Consider the following 16573-nt stretch of genomic DNA (forward strand, 5'->3'; position numbering starts at 1 on the left):
TTTCACATTTAGCTAGGAGTGTTTCATGAAGAGAATTAACAATTTTCCCCCATAGGTGTCTGATCTCAAACTGCACATCATGAAAGATCCTCCTAGTCCTCTCAAGCCAAACATGCCATAATATAAGAGAAGGGCCAATAGTCCAAGAAACCTAAAGAAAAGAAGTCTTGGAAGGGGGATGGCCCAAATGGTCCTAGAATTTAGACAGAGAGGAAACATGTGAGCACATGCATCCCCACACACTCCACCAAAAGTGCCAAATCTGTTTGGCCAAGGGGCACTAGAAAAAAAGGTGAGAAATAGTCTCTTCACCTTTACGGCATAAAACACAGATGGAAGGCCCTTGGAAGCCTCACTTGCAAAGATTATCCCAAGTAAGACAATGATTGTAAACCAAAATCCAGAGGAAAAAGTTACACTTAGGCCATGAAAAACTATTCCAAACTTTCTTCCACCAAGAGACCTCCACCTCGCCAAAAGGTTGCTTCATCAGTGCAAGTTACCCTAAAGAAATAGAATACTTGCCAGAAGAAGCACCTCCCCAAGCCAAAACATCAGGTTTGTATAGAGAGCTACACTCCTTAAAGGCCAATATCTGAGATAGTTCTAACCAATCCCCCAAAGAGCCACCCAGGAGCCAATCAAAAGAATTCTTCCATCTATAACCCATGGTAAGGCCTAGATTATAAGCATCCTTATAATGAGCCACCTCATTCCATCCAGCAAAAAGGAATAAAACACAAAGAGACTGCAAGTGTGGATGAGAGGATAAGAGAGGAGGATGCCCATTCCAAGAATCACTCTAAAATAGAGCCTCAGTGCCTCTGTTATAGATCCAAAATAAACTTCTCTTCACCAAGTGAGCACCAATCTTGAGGGTATTCCACACCATAGAACCTCTTCCCTCAAGAGAAAACTTGGAAATATCTAAAAGTTCAACACCAAGTAAATACTTGTGTGACAGGATACAGGCCCAAAGCTGAGACTGACTAGAACACCAGTGCCAATAGAGCTTGGTAGCAAGAGCTTAACTGCATAAGATAATAGAATGAAGGCTAAGGCCTCCTTCCTTTTTTGGCCTAAAAATTGTATCTCAATTGATGAGGCTCCATTTGGTATTTTGCAAATTACCACTCCAAAGAAATTGGTGTGAGAGAGCATCAAATTCCTTAAGAAAATACACCAGGGCAGCCTGAACCATGCTTCTATATATGGGAAGGGCTTGAATGACTGATTGAAGGAGTGTCACCCTGCCAGTAGTAGAGAGCCACCTATGAGTCCAATGATTGACTTTTTTTCAAAGTTTGTCAAGAAAGCTTTGCCAGAAAATCCTAGGCTCTCTACCCATTGTTGGTCTAATTTTTAACATTATGAAAATTCTCTAGCATAGGCACTAAAAGAATTAGTCTGAATCCATTGTTGGTGAACAGGGTTTCTTTTTTAGTCTTCCAGATGTTGTTTAATCTTGTTAAACCCTATTTTTCATTCCTTTTAAAATTTTTGGTTGCAAAATCTTTTTTTAAACTTTGGCGAATATTCTGTTTTCATTTTAAAACTTTGTTGTGCCCCCAAACCATCTTGTTCTCGTATGTCTTTCACCATCTGATTCTCTTAAGATCTACAAAATTCACTACTTTTCTATGATGAGTTGCACCCTTCTTATGTATAGTGAGGTAGCGAATGTTGTGAAACTAAAGAACAACATCGTAAAATGGAGATGCGATAGTCAAAAATTATATTGCAGCCAAAATTTCAATCACATATATTTTGTCAAAGCTGTCAGAGCAAGAAAAGAAGCCCATGTTATGGCGGCTGCCAAGTTTCCTAGTGGTCATAAAGAGTTCCAAGTGGCATAATAAATGATGATATCATTACTATGACAAAACCATGAGGTGGGTAGTTGTGATGTGACATGCTTTTATTTCTTGACATTGAGTTTCATTAAAAGATACCATAGCTCACTACCTCACTATTGGAAAATTCAAGCACCTTGCCATTAGTGACATAGCGAACCACCATGAAATGAAAAAATGGTGGGACCCAAACAACATGAAAATGTGACTAGGATTAAAATATGGTTTTTATTATGCCAGCCATGCAAGATTTATCACATCATCAGTAACCTAGACCCACACCCCATTCATAAAACACATGAGATTTTCTGATTGTCAGATCAAAATGGAATCAATGATCCTCATTGTCTTGCTATGGATAGATGTGCATTGTTTACTCTATGCAAGATAGAAAATATGGGACCCACCACTCCTTAAGGAGTTCATGTAGTTTCTACACCATCAGATCAAGCTCAAATCAATGATCATTGCTATCTTGCTATAAAGAGTTGCATGAAGTTTATGTATAGCAAGGTAGTGAATGAGGGACCCACCATTTTCTCTTAAGATTTTTATCAATTGTCTTCCACATGATCAAGGCAAGATCAATAGTTGTCTCTACTTTGCTATAGCAAGAAGCTCAAAAGTTATGTATAGCGAAGTAGCGATTGGATGACATGTGTCTCTATTCATCAGTGGGTCCTGTCTGAAATGCGAACGAGGAAGGAACTACACACATGGCTAAATTTCATTAGGTTGACTACTAGCATGTCAGTATGAACATGAGCCATTTTTTCTTGCATCCATGGATCATAGGATTTTTTGAAAATCTACAATTTAAATTTGAACATAGAAGGTGTTGCCACTCTGTGCATTTCTAAAGTTTGAAAGCTTCACATGTGAAAGAAAATAGAGTATAATAGAGAAGATTTTCTCAGTCTCATCCTACGCGAACAAAGATTTCAATCTTTTCCCTGAGAAAAAGCCATTACTAAGAATTTTTTGAGATACACAAGAATGTGAAGCAAATTTCCAATGTTCGTGGAGACATTGCAGAGTTACAAAGGGAAATAAGCAAAGCATCAAGTAAGTATTTATACTATAACCTCTGTAGTGTCTTAATTTTGAAAATTAAAATTCAGAATGCCTCCAAAGAAGGGATTTTCTAGTCAAAATAACTACTTGTACAGGAATGTCCATGATAAAAACTGTGCAAGAAAAAAGGCTCACTACATTAAACCCTAGGTTGAAAATAGCAGATGGATTATATGACAAGGGTAATTGGGTTTGTGATGCCAATACCTCTCAAACTAGTTCAGAATTGTTTTTAAAATGGTTTTGAGAGAGGAACCTTTTTGCCCCACATGCCAATATCTAGAATTTTGAGCTAGGGAAACTGGTGGTTCCTAGTGTTTTCATGGATTATGATCTTCTTGAAGCCGTGGCCAAAAATTACAACCAAGGCATTAGGGTTGTGAGAAGAATTGATGGTTAGGTTTTACTTACAATTAGCCCAGATGAGATTAGGGAAGTTTTTGGTTTAGGGCCTATCACTGACTACCATGTGCCCATTGATTTGGAAGGATTAGAAAAGGAATACAAATCCAAGAAAGATATCATTGGAAAAGGTGCATTGAAGGCACACATAGGTAAAATCAAAACCCTACTAGAAATAACAATAGCCTCTATGGAACCTTTTAAAATGGAATATTTCAATCCTAGGGCTATAGAGATACATAGGACCCTATGCAAAGTTTTTGGGAGAGATGAAGAAGAATTTATACCTGTGGATTTCATGTATATGGTTGTTCAGATTTCATCTTTTGGTGTGGACATCATTTCTTATTTTGCTTCTTATTTGGCTAAAGAAATTCACAATGGATTAGTTGGGATTGCCAAAAACAAGGTAGAAAAAACCTTTGGTAATTATTCTTTGCTCATGCATATGTTTTTGTTTAAGGGAGCTTTGTATTTTTGGTAAAGAAATGAAATTAAACAAAGAAGAAAATGGGGAAGCACTACCAGTCCAATTATGGAGTGCAGATATGACTTGGGATGTAGAGAATGCTAGTTTAGTCAGGTTTGATAGGTTTTTCACTTCTAAGCTGAGATGCCTTTTATTGAGTGACAATCCCAAAATTCCCAATACATTAATGGGTCTCATTAGGCTTATGGATAACCCCCACAACCTAAAATTTTCACACAATCGGGGGGATATCATCTCATACTCTATTTCTACTATTTTTAGAATCTATGGTTTTAAGGGAAGTCCTCATGTGTTTCCCTACTAGGAGTAGAAGCAACTGGGAGGAGTAGAGGAAACATTTTTGCTAAAAAGATCAATAGGGTCAATTTTCCCCACTTGCACAGTAGCCCATCATTTTGTAATCACAAAAGGGGGTTGGCTTTCTTTGAACAAAATTTTGGATCCATACAAAATGGCTATTTCTCACCCTCATTTTTGTGATTCAAAGGGTTTCTATCATTTAGTTCTTAGGCATAGGATCAAGCTTGGTAAAATTGAGCATAAATTTTATTTTCCTAAAGATATAATAAGAAATGAGCACTCTCTAATAGAGCAGGAAACAAAGAAAGAAAAGTGAAGAGTCTTTTCTAATATTTTAGATTTTATTCATTGTTTTGATCTAGATTATAGTCCTTTGGATGATGCTATCACAAATCTAGATAAGATAAGGAAACTTATGAATACTTTTCCTGAGATAATAGAGGAGATGAATGAAAAGAAACAATTATTTATTAGATTTTACACGGATAAGGCCAGGGAAGTAATGAGAAGATTGGGTTTTGCTCCTAATATAGGGGTAGGTCAATCAATTGTCTAGAAAAGGCCAGGGTACACTCTTATTCAGAGTAAAGGGGCCACTGTAGACAAGGGAAAGCAAGTAATGGCATCCACTAGTACTATTGTGGAAGAGAGACCTTCTGAACCTTCTCTAAAGAGGAGAAAGATAATAAGGGAAGAGGATCCTCATGTTTAGGAATACTCACCCTCCCAGACCCCCTTGAGAATTGAAGAGGAACAACTCACCATAGAGAAAATTGAATAGATGGGATCATAAGGGGAAGTCCTAGTCACACAATTAGAAATAAATGAAGGAGAACCCCAAGAGCCTCCAATGCCAAGTTTTGAATTAACAATTGAAAATTATAGAGGAAAGGAATTGGACCCTATTTTCGAACAAGCTAGTCAACAATTTTTATCTGATGATAGCTTTATCAAATCTAGGGCTTTCCATCAATTTGTATGGAGGGAAAATATGAGCACTTTTGAGAAAAAGTGCAAAAAATTGATAGTAGAGCATCTAGAAATGGATGAAGCCTCTATAAAAAACCAAGTAAAGGAACAAATGATGCAAGAATTCCACAACATAACCCATAAAGAGGGGAGGCAAATGGTTAAGGCTTCCAATATTTTATTATTGCCCAATTGGGATATTGCAAATGCACTAATTTTTAGTTCTATTTCTAATAAATTGGAATTACAAGACCCCAATAAAGAGGAGTTTCTAGGGACTTCATTTAGTGAAGATCAAGTTGCTCTAGTCATGTGGTCACTAAGAAAGGGGTCTAGAACTATTTCATCACGGCCAAATGAATCTAGGATAACAAGAAACATCATTGTGAGGAGGGTGGTTGATACCTCTCATGTGAAGGCAACACATTGGAATGTGGATGCATCCAAATTTATTTTGGCCACTGCTAAGAAGGAACAACAGACCATTTTTGAATTATGGAGCAAATATGAAACAATTCTAGAGGCCTACAATAAGGAGGTTCAAAAGAGGATTGAACTGGAAAATAAATTAATGGGAAGGTCTACAACACCTATAATAACATATCCTCGCCCTCTAGTGGAACCTTGTAAATCCACTCCCCTCATAAAGATGTTAGATACCCCACAAAGGCCATAGTATTACACTGCTAAAGACTTTGAAGAAGAAAAAACTAAGTTGTGGGCATTACATGTGGAGTTGGGGTCACAATATGAAGATAAATTGAGAAAAGCTCTTATATACTTGGCTAATAAAATTGAATGGCCGTTAGTTTATGACCAATTGGCTAGGGTGGTAAACATATGGAATGAATTGAAAGAAAATGATGAGGCTTTAAAGCTTATTGTGAACAAATGGGTAAAGAAAAAGAGGAGGAGAGAGGTGACCTTTTTATGTTACTCTATTATAAGGTCATCACATGATATAATTGAGAGAACCTATGACATGGTTGTTGATCTCCAAGAGTTTGATGAAAAGAGAATTCATTTATAGAGAATAATTTTTTGCTACTTAGATAAATATAAGAGCCAAAGGTTTAGCTTATTCCCTCATGTTCTAGATAGAAAAAATCAATTTAAAAGTAAAGTTGAATGGAACAAATAGTTAGATGATTTATTTTGTCTCAGAATGAATAAAGTTATCAATGAAAAAGGGCATCCATGGTGGGCTAAAACTACTAAAGAAATGGTAAAGGTTCAACTATTCTTTGATTCTTTGAAACAAGAATTCATTAATATTGACAATAAGGTAGAGTTTGTTATCCAAAAGCAACAAGATATTTTGCAGTTTGATTAGCTAGATGACACCTTGTTTGACAAGTGGATGGTAGAAATAGCTCTTGATGGACAGTTTGAGGAAGTTGAAACTGACAATGATGAGGTGTAGGGTGATGAGATCCAAATCATTGACACTACCACTACACAAGGCCCATAGGAAGAAGAGGACAAGAATGATTATTCAATTTCAATTGCAAGCCCAGACCCACAGGATCCTAACACAATTGAAGAAGAAGGAAAGGAAAAATTTACTCCCACAGTACAAGATAAAGGTGGTGAAAACCTAGGAGTGGAGGTTAACTTGCAATCATTAGAACAAACTTCATCAATGGCTGGCTTAGTAGTTACAATACATGGAGGAATCGGATTAGTAGCCAAATCAATGACATCAGAGGGTGTAACAAAAAGGGACCCACCAAAAGGAATGTTTGATTTAAAAATCTTTCTATTACTCACTTCTTTGTCATTTTGTGATAGGTGTATGTAAATACCTCTTGTCAAAGACACTTGTTCATTCTCTTAGCTTGAAGCTTGTTGCATCTCACATTATATAAGTGAGATTCTAGGACTAGAGGAGGGTCTAATTTCTAATGCTTTTAGTCATATACTTAGTTTGTTTTTGGTCTAGTAATTTGAGCAAATCTTATGATGTATCTTCTCTACAAGTTTTTCTAAGAATGCATTAATATAGAATGATCTCTATGTTTCTTTCTAAGGTCATTCTGAGTTCATTTCAAGTGTATACAAATTTTAAAGAAAATGAATACAAATTATGAGCTGTCTCCATATCTGTTCCTTCTAATATCCTTTTGATTACTTAGTTATCTTGATGTTGTGTGAGTAAAAGCTTGTGCAATTGAATGCAATCCATTTAGGTTGTATATCTTTTCATCACTACGATTGATTCAATGAATTAAGTAAAAGCTTTGATCAATTTGATAAGATTGTTGTAGTAATGGGAAGGATTTTTTGAATGATGAATTTCAGTAAGAACTGCTAATAAAACTTGTTGTAAGGAAACAAATCAGATCCATGGAATTGCAATAGACTCTAAACCCCAAAGAATTAAGCACTAGTCAAAATATTTTAGCTGGATGAGAAATAGATCATAGAGGAATATCAAATACAAAATTATAATCAATTTCAATTTTATTTCCTGAAGATTTTCAAAGTTGGTCAATACTTGTTTGCATGAAATATTCTAGCCTTAGTTAGCCACTATTGCAGGAAATACTTGTAGATCTATAGAATAATTTATGACCAAATCTGTTATATGGGATGTATTATGTTTAAAATGTCACAATTAGTTATGTGTTTAAGGATTGAGGATGAGAATTAGAATGAAACTAGTATAGCTCTTGCACAACAGAATTCAAGTTGATTCATCCCTTAGGTATACCCACCTTGGTTTTGCAGAACCTAAAGTGAAAGAAACTATTTTTGGTTTTGTTAATGTTGGGTCTAAGTGATTTGCATATGTAATTGAAAATAGGAAGTGGCTTGTCCTTAGGTTGCATAAGTGATATCATTTTGGTATTGAAGCATTTTTTTGCTCAATAGTTTTAAAACACCAACACCCACTACAATAGAGACCCCCAGGTAAGTCAGAGGGAGAGACTTAATATGAAATCTCAAGATATTAGCAATCCTCCATTGGATAGGCTCAAGAGTGTTGAAGAAAAAAATAGAGGACTTGTGGTCATTAATTTTCTACCCAAAGGTAGCCAAATAAGTATCCAAGGAGAGTTGAATGGCTATAGCTTCCCAAATCTAAGCTCTCCCAACAAGGGTTGTATCATCAACAAACTAGAGGTGGGAAAGAGTGAGAAAACCGTTTCCCCAATGCCATCCTTGAATTAGATTTTGGGAAACATGAAACTTGATAAGTCTACCAAGTCCCTCAACCATCATGATAAACAAATAAGGAGAGAGGGGATCTCCCTAGCGAAGACCTCTAGATGCCCCAAAAAGCTCCATTGGTTCACCATTGAGAAGTACCAAGAAGGAAGGAGTAGTAACACAACTAAGAACCCATTTAACCCATTTCTAACTAAAGCCAAAACCCAGAAGAACTTTTCACTAAAAATGCCAATTGACTATGTCATAAACCTTAGTCATATCAAGCTTGATGAACATGGCTCGTTCCCTAGAAGTACACATAGAGTGAATAGCTTTGGAAGCAATAACCACCCCATCCAAAATTTGTTTTCCTACCATAAAACCCCCTTGTTCCTTTGAGATAACCATAGGAAGCCAAACTTTAAACCTCTCTGCTATGAGCTTAGTAATGATTTTAAAGACCACATTACAAAGAGCAATGGGCCTAAAGAAGTCCAGCTAATTAGCCTCTTCCTTCTTCGAAATAAGGACTAAAAAAGTAGCATTCAAGGCCCAGAGCATTTTTTTGTTGGAATAGGACACCTAGACCACATCCAAAAGGTCATGATTGATAATATCCCAAAATTCCTAAAAGAATTCAATAGGGAAGCCATCAAGCCCCAGAGCTTTGCCCTTTTGCAAGCTGAAGATCACCCTCTCTAAGTCAATCATACTAATAGGCCCCATAAGAGAGTAATTCATCTCCCTGGTCACAATAGAGGGAATACAAGACAATTTGTATTCACCTCAATCTCTGTTGGAGGTAAGTCATCTGAAAAGAGAGTAGAGTAAAATTGAACTTTCCTAGATACAACTTGAGAAGAGGTTAGACGCGTCCCATTAGAAGTGACAAGAGAAGAAATGTAACTCCTATTACATTGAGCCTGGATAGATTTATGGAAAAAAGTGGTGTTCTTGTCCCCTTCCTGAAGCCAGTCAACTCGAGCATTCTGTTTCTAATAAATTTCTTCTATAAGATCCCACTCAGCTAAATCAGTAGAAGCTCAGGATTCTGCTATGCCAAGAGCTTTAGAAAAACCCAGATCTTGAATCTGCTTGGTAATAAAATCAAGATGATCCTGAGCCCTCTTCTTCATAATGTGGAGATTACCAAAACAATTCTTGTTCCAATGCTTCAACTTCCTTTTAACACATTGAAGTTTTTTAGAGAAGGAGAACATAGCAGGGCCTCCCTGTCTCCACCAGTGAGCCATTAAGTCATGAAGAGAAGAGTCTCAAAGCCACATCAGCTAGAACTTAAAGGGAGGCTTCTTGGGAACAACAACATAACTAGCTAAGAGCTTAATAGGCTAGTGTTTAGAACCTCTCCAATCAAGAATTTCAGAAGAGAGAGAAAGAGAGCCACAATTCCAAAAGCAAGAAACAAGGAACATGTCCAAGCATTCTAAGATGGCATCAGTTCCAATCCTTTGATTGTTCCAAGTAAAGAACCCATTGAGAGGTTTGACATCAAAGAGATGTAAAAGATCAATATTTTGTTGAAGAAGCTTAGAAGAAGAACCCAAGCAAGCCAGCCCAACCCTCTTCTCCTCTAGACTAAGAATGAAGTTGAATCTCTAGCCACAATCCAAGGCAAGAAAGGATGACAACTTCTAACATGCCTAATATGTTCCCAAAGCTTAAGCTTTCTAGGGAGATCAATAGGAGCATACACATTAGTAACAAGAATCATCTCTCTAGTTTCTAGAGAGGATGCAACCATTAAGAGAGCCAAGATGCAAGAGACCCAGTAAAGTGGCATAACTTTCTGAGGATCCCAACAAATGGCAAGACCACTAGAGCTCCTAAAAGCATCAACACACTGACATTGGCCTAGAAACCAAATTTTAGGAGCACATGTAAACATGGAGTCCACTAAAAGCTTGGTCTCCTAGATAAAAAGGATATCCAAAGAATGATCAACCACCAGCTCGTGAATAGATTTTTGTATGCGGATGTTATTCAACCCCCTCACATTGCATGAGAGAATAATCATTGAGTAGAGTGGGGAAAATGCTCATCCAAGGTCTTGACAGACCCAAACTCTACCAATAAATCTCCTATAAGTTTAATTTTTTCTTGATCCTACTTTCGCCCAACTCTTGAGGGAGTAGTGAAAGAGACTTTCTTAAATGGTCTTTACATTAGGCCCAAAGCAAGAGAAGATCCCTTTCCTTTACCAAAAGCAAACACATCCTTAACCAAATCTGCGAGAAGAACATCCTTTTCTTGTGGAGCAAGAGAAACCATAAGGGCACTAGACTCAAGGCCACTAGAAGTCTCCGGCAACTGCTGAACTACAACATCCTAGTTGCCACTAAGAACAAAAATCCTGCCCTCTGAGCCAATAGCTACGCACTAAGCCTCTATAGGAATAGCTTCTTCTATGACCATGTTGTCAAGAACCTCAATATAATTGAACCCTTCGCGCACTTACTAATCTAGATGAGATCACTTCTGATCTCGTCCCTTAGCATGGTTTTGAGCTGGGATAAAACCATCCTTATCAAGACCAATAGTACTAGATGGCCCTTGCCCCTGACTTGAAGTGGTCATTTGAGCATTCCCTTTATGTGTACTATCAGTCTGAACATTTCATTTTTCAGTACTAAAAAATTGACCATTCCCCTTACTGTTATTGGTTATCCCTAGGCCAAAGAACCCACTAGGGGTACCATTGCCTTTGCAGGCTTGAGAGAATTGATGCTATAAATGATCATACACATGACAAATGCAGAAATGGAAGGGAATAGATTCATAGTCTAACTATTGAATCCAAGAAGAAGAGCCTAGGAAAATTTCTAAAGAATCTGACAAAGGATTATTTAAATCAATTTCAACACAAATATGGGCATAAGAAATAGCCTTTTTATCCAATGACTGATGTGCTATAGCAATCGGCCTGACAAGCATAGTAGCAATCTATCGCAGGATATCCTTGTGCTAGAACTCCAAAGGAAGCCACAGTAGGCAAGCCCAAATAGGAACCCTCGAAGGAAGATCCTTAGCAGAATTGAACACCATATGCCAGGGTTTGACAAAAAGACCTACATTGTCATAAAAATATAGGCCTCCCTCAAAGACTCAGTTCCAATCTGACATTGAAGAGAAATTCACCAAAAAGTAGCTAGTACTAGCCAGCATAATATCCATATCACCTTCCACTGACCATGAACGGCGAATCAAGGCTTCTAGAGCTGACAAGGAAATCTGAATACCAAGAAACTTGCATATCAATGCATGTGTGGCCAAATAGTCCACATCTTCCATTATTGCTTCTGGAGGAATAACCAGTACAGGTTGATCCTGACTACGCAGAAAGCAGCCATTAACTTTATTTAACTTCTAGTGCTTGCTAACATAAAATGGCTCCTTCTCTTGTGACCTCGTCCCAGGAGAAGATCCCTCACAACCAAAGGTTCCAACAAGAATGAGACTCCTAGAGGCCCCACTCATGGCCATAAGAGTCTAGCAAACAAATGGTGAACTAGAATCGAAGCAATCTCAAATTTATTATTTGAGAAAAAAATCTGATCACCCCTAACTTTTGAAAGAGATTTTGTTCTTTAATTCAAAACCAAATGATGTCATTTATCTATGGCTACGAACTATGTTCATCTTCACAAATTGATAAGACAAGTGCCTAATTTCTTTCTAAATTTTCACTATAAAAAAACACTACAGCCAAAACTCACAATATTGTATGCCTTATCAAATTCCTTTATGACAATAAAGATAAATATACCACAACATTGACATGATGTTTGTGCCCCAAAAATAGAATGGGGGTTTTCTTTTGCATTCTTTCTCCCTAGGGGAAGAAAAGTTTGAAAATTAATAAAAAATGGTAGACTTATTCTTTATAAAGATGCATATGATTAGTTATTTATTCTAAAGATATAATATATAAATTTATGGCAAAAGAAAAAATCAAAAAGAAATTTCACCCAAACACAAAGTAGTGTGTCTATAAAAACATATGTAATTATTTACTCATTCCTATTTTGGAATGATGGAGGTCAAATGCTTAAATATATAATTTTTATTTCAACTTAGTTTCCACTTGTATAGTACATGCAAAATATGATTCAAAATAATTGACATTTTATTTTTTATTTTTTATGACAATTTTTTCATTATAAATTTGACTATTTTTTAGCTTTAGTGTGTTGATGGATTTGATTAGAATTGACACAAATTTTATATACTATATATATGTTAAAATTTACATAGAATTGTGAATACATTGTCTAGGTCATTTTAGATTGATCTTGGAGAGCATTTCTTCAAGTTTATTAAATTATGTTCAGTAGTTTTATATTTAGGGAATACTCATGATATTAAATGTGATATCAAATTTTTTTGAGTATATATATACATATACATTCACACACACATACAACTATAATTAAGTTTGCCGCAATATTAACTATATTGATGAATAGGCATGACCAATGAAGGGGCATGTCTCTTTTCTTGGTTTACTCCTTATACAAATACAAGAGGATGCTACCATTTGCAAAGTACATACCAAACATTATGGAAGTGCTATTACATTTGCAACAATCCTATAGAAAAACTAACAGTAAAAATCAATGTTCTTGTGTATCAAGTAGTTTCAATAGTTTTAAAAAGAGTGAATTTTTAAAATTTAAATAATAAATTTTTTTTTTCATGATTAAGATGTGTGTAGATACAATGGTTTTTTTTTTTTAATGACTAAAAGAGGGATAAGATTTGATTGGAACACAAAGAGATACAAAAAAGGAGCTTAACCAAAAACTTTAGAGAACCCTTTTTAGATGACCAAATTCATCAAAATCATAAGATAATTTAGGGGCCACAATAAACCCTTATCAATAATATTTTAGTAGATTGCATGTGATATAAAACCCAATTAGCCAAGCAATCAATAACACCATTCCACCCTCTAGGGATGTATCTATTACTAAAAGAATCAAGAGGTTTGTAGAAATGGAAAATCTAATTAATAACTAATTTTTACAGAATCTAAATGTTAGTCTCAAAATGGTTTTAACATTTGAGTGCCAACACACTTAACCATTTTCTACGTTGGAGCCGAGCACACTATGTATGCCGAGCCACAATATGTGCCGAGTCAGAAAAACCAATAGGTGTTGAGTGATCTTTAGATGCCAAGTGAAGATCAAGTGCCGAATGAATTTAGGTGCCGAGCATGATAAAAGTACTGAGTGATATTTGAGTGCCGAGTCACAGATGATGCCGAGCAATACAGAAACGCAATAGGAGCCAAGTAAGCTAGTTTTTTATAAGTGTCGAGCATCAGGAATCAATAAGTGCCGAGTAACACAGAATGTACATATGAGTTTGTAACTTTACTAATTCAAATGTAAACCATTTTCATCGCCAACATATGATGAATCTCAAAGAATTAAAATGTTAAGATTAAATCTTTTGTATTTCCTATGCAATCTACATGCAACCAATAAGAAAAATGGAGAAGGCATGCAACCAATAATACAAGTGCAAGGAATGAGCGGGAAATAGAGATTCAATATGGATTGTAGATCCACATCTAACCCTAAGTCTTCGAATGTCTTTATAAAGAAGACTAAAATTCATTGTATGTTTGAATAGACGAGGGTGTGTAAAGGAAACTATTTTAGAGTAAAGAGTATCAGATCTCAAAGGATCAAGATAAGAGAAAGTAGATCAAGTGCCTGTATTCAGCAATCAAAGGATTGTAAGCTTTCAGGTTTATTATACCTAATACTCTCTAGCAACTGTATTAGAAAGGAAATCCTGTAGTGATAGGTTAGCTTAATAGCTATTTTGTAGATACTTTAAATAGGTGATTAAATCCTTTAACAAGGTAACACTTCATGTAAAGTGTTTGTAAATCCTCTAACAAGGTCACATTTAAAAATGTGTTGTAGCCTCTAACAGGGCAAGCCTTTAACAGGGTAGATCATCAGAAGTGGTCAAACATTATTGTTGCAGTAATTTTGTGGGTATCATCCCCACCCTAGTTTTATCTTCTTATTCCTAGAGGGTTTCTAGGTTACCAAAATTTCTAGTGTTAAATAGTGATGCACATGTGTTTTTCATAATTGGTTAATGTTGATATGCATGCATGTACATTTCAATATTATGTTATTAAAGATTTGGAAAAAAATAGGTTAAAAGCTAGTACTTCTGATTCACACCCCCCCCTCCCCCCTCTCAAAAGCATTCTTTCCATTAAGATATTTCAATACTAAATAATAACTAAAGTTAACTAACAACTAACATCCACAAGCTCTTGATTATTTAGCAAGTTCACAACAACCTAATAAATCTAAGAATTAGTCTCACCATAGTTGTGTGGTAACCACATGCATAACATTTCTCCACAACAAATAGCTAGAGATTCCATATAATTATTAGTATTAAATACCTTATACACATGACATAGTGCAAGGCAGGGAAATCCCCAAAGGAGATGTCCTAGCCCCCAGGTATAAAACCACACAATAGAAACACAATAACAAGAAGCAATAATGCAAGATCTGATACCAAATTACAATAATTTATTCATAGATATATAATTAATTACATGCAATATGCGTGGTTGTAAGGTGTTTCGGGTTAGGACCAAATACAAATAGAAAATTAAAAAATCAATTCTGCAAGATCCAACATGACCTAACTTACAACCAATCTCAACTATTCCAAATACACAACTAGATAAGAACAACAAGAAGAATCCACACTTGTACCCACTGGTCCACCAAGAGATACTCTAGTTCCTAAGTCGTAGCTCTAGCTCTTCAAATTTGCATCTAACCTTCCTTCTATCCCAACTCTATAATGATTAAAAGACTCCTCAAGACCCCTAATTATACTAATCTAAGCCACAAGTTGGCCCAGAACACAAATTAAATACAAATACATAAATTAAATGTCTGAAGTCAGCTTGCAATAGCAATTAAGTTTCCATAAATTGATATCTAAGTAAAATCATGATATCTCCTTTGATTGAATTAGAACTTGTGCTTCAAACCATAGGTAGAAATATAAGTCCTCTAAAACTAATTAGATGTACAAAGGCTGATTCCCCAATGAAAAGTGTGCATCCATCCTGAAAGTCACCCAAAACAGACTGTCGTGCAAAACTGCCAAAAATTGATACTTTAGAAGAATTGCCATATCTCCCAACCTATAATGAATTAGGACTTACACTCTTAACCATAGATAGTACTCTTGGCCCTCTTCACACCCTGAAGTGTGTACTTCTCATTAATTAAGGATAATTAGTTATACACTCTAAAATAGCCACCCAAAAACTAGAAAAACATTGTTCCAACAGCAACGTTCAAACTATTCAAACTTCAACTCAATCCATCCAATATCTATGAAATCATGAGGAAAGGTTCTCCAATGTATCTCCAACACATCCCTAACCATGAAAAAATAACTCCACCAAAATCTAATCTCAATGCTCCTCAACACTCAACCAAAATCCTTCCAAACATGCAGGATTGTAGGAAAGCCTAGGATGCTCCTACATCAGACACCCCAGGTTCAAAAAGATTTTTTAGTAATTGGAATAACATCTTCTTGGATTGAACACATAAATCCCAAATTGGTTCTTCACATACACATCCTCCAATTATTCAACTTGTACACTCTTTTCCTTATTTTTCTTCTTCTTCTTCACATCCACTATAGGTGTTCCATAAGTCTGCTTTCCGTGCCAATTGAACCTTCTCAGAATCTACCAACTCAACCTGGCTACCAATACTTAGGTTCCTCCTACCAAGCTATTCATTCTACAAAGGAATCATGAAAAACTTCCTAACACCTTTCTCAATAGTAAACACATTCCTAACACAATCATGCACAACCCTAAAATCATACTGCCAAGGTTTACCAAGTAAAACATGACAACTGTTCATATCCACAATATCACACAATACCTGATCCTTATACTAACCAATCTAGAAATCAATAAGGCATTGCTCCCTCACTTCCAAAGCATGCTCACCTTGCAACCAGCCAATCTTATAAGAATAAGGATGTCTCATTCTCTTCAAACCAAATTTCTAATTCATCTCTTCAACAACAAGGTTATCACTGCTACCACCATCGACAAACACCTTGCAAACTTTACCACCAAACTTACAACAAGTCTTGAACAAACTAGTTCTTTGAAAAGAATCCAATTTCCTCTCACCAACTAGTACTCGTTGAGCTAGCAAAATCTCTCCTTGCTCTGGTTGACTACCCGGGACTTCAACCTCATTCACAACAATAGTTGTCCTTCTAATTG

This window comes from Cupressus sempervirens, chromosome 11, assembly GCF_028749045.1.
Source record: "Cupressus sempervirens isolate cs-2001-9-10 chromosome 11, ASM2874904v1, whole genome shotgun sequence".
Classification (NCBI taxonomy): Eukaryota; Viridiplantae; Streptophyta; class Pinopsida; order Cupressales; family Cupressaceae; genus Cupressus; species Cupressus sempervirens.